Source organism: Sturnira hondurensis, unplaced genomic scaffold, assembly GCF_014824575.4.
Source record: "Sturnira hondurensis isolate 20B ecotype Veracruz unplaced genomic scaffold, ASM1482457v3 Scaffold0000256, whole genome shotgun sequence".
Taxonomy (NCBI): domain Eukaryota; kingdom Metazoa; phylum Chordata; class Mammalia; order Chiroptera; family Phyllostomidae; genus Sturnira; species Sturnira hondurensis.
The window spans coordinates 3,902,492-3,904,051 of NW_028072887.1; the positions used below are offsets into that span (position 1 = coordinate 3,902,492).

At 41.7% G+C, this 1,560-nt stretch overlaps 1 pseudogene; it reads right to left on the bottom strand.

Moving 5' to 3' along the window:
* Window positions 1-249: 249 nt before the first annotated feature.
* LOC118974900 (procathepsin L-like) lies at window positions 250-1,246 on the bottom strand (annotated as a pseudogene).
* Window positions 1,247-1,560: the final 314 nt, after the last annotated feature.

A 1,560-nucleotide genomic window follows, 5' to 3' on the forward strand; every position in this document is an offset into this window, starting at 1 on the left:
ATGAAACGTTACACATCCTTTTGAAACATCAAAACTTGAAAGTTATTAGGCAAGTCAATCATACAAAATTGTTGTCACAATAAAGAGGTATAACCTTTTCCAGTGTAAAATGTCACACAATTCAAATTACAGCTTAGATCCTCAGTGATTCCAGTGCTTTATCTCTCACAATGGGTCTGGTCGGTCATAAGGTAAATTTCACCTCTGGATATTCTATTCTTAATCGCATCTCTCTTAATCACCATCATCTCACACAGTAGGATAGCTGGCTGTGGTGGCAATTTCAAAGTGATTGTTTCAGTCTTTGGCCATTTTCATGTAGCCATCCATGCTCCAAGCTGTATCCCACCTTTTCTTGACAATCTAGTACTTATTTGATTCCACTACTTCAAAGCCATAGCCAACCACCCGAACTCCACAATCCAGGTTTTCAGTGCTGCATTCTGCTTCATAATCAATGACTTTTTAAAATAAAACTGGGATGATCTACAACTCGCATTTATAGCAACAGAAATGGGCCCAACACTTGCCACTGCTTTCATGAGGGACCTCTCCTGCTTGTGAGTATCTCTGAAGCCAGTGCCATTGGCAGCAGAAAACTCAAGCTTGTTTTTGCAGGATAAATCTCTTGTATGACATGGATAGGATTCCTCTGAGTCCAGGCTTGTGTTGTCCTCAACATACTAGAAGGCATTATCTCTCAGGCCACTGTTGCAACCCTCACTGCATTGGGACTGAGAACAGTCCACCAGGTTCTGTTTACTCAGTGAAGTAGTTTGCCAGTTTTCCAGAGTATGAGTGCTTCAAGGGCACCAGTTGCACTAAAAGTCCAGCAAGAACCACACTGATCACGGTCTTTCACAAGAGTTACATAGCCTTTCTCTCTTCCATTCACAGATGTTGGGACCTCAGCAAAGGGAGGTTCTTGGAACACTTCCTGCTTTCTGTGCTTCTGGTTTTGGAGGACCTTCTACACCTGCCTGAATCCTTCTTTGGTCATATCACCAAAGGCATTCATTGCCATGGTGAAGTTATGTTTTCCTTGACTGTATTCTTGACTGTGCAGTTGATTCATTTTTGTATTCTTTCCCCACATCATTCTCCTCTGTGCTTCATCAGTCTCGTTATCTAGTTTTCTATGTGTTACCTGCCACCAGTTCCATTATGCAACTAAACTGTGATCAGATTTTGGTGCAGCTGAGGCAATTCCCAAGCAAACTGTGGTCAGAAAGAGTGAAGGATTCATGTTTCAGAAACCTGTGGTGGGAGCATCTTCTCAAGCACAGTCAGTGCATACAGGGCCAGGGATCTCCAAAGCCTTAGATTGCTTATTTTTATTAAGAAGATCATAGAGATTTTATGAATTCTCTCAAAACCCTAACCTGTCTGTTCTCTTTCATTGATGCCAGAGAAATGCCCTTTACCTCCTCACCCCTCAGTGCTGCCTCTTGAAAGTAGTGCAGTCAGTTGCAGAGTTCCAGTTCTGGTTTAGTGTTTTGATTGTGAAAAGATACAAAGCCAACATTAATTGGTAACTTTGTAGGAAATTACTTTTTTCAT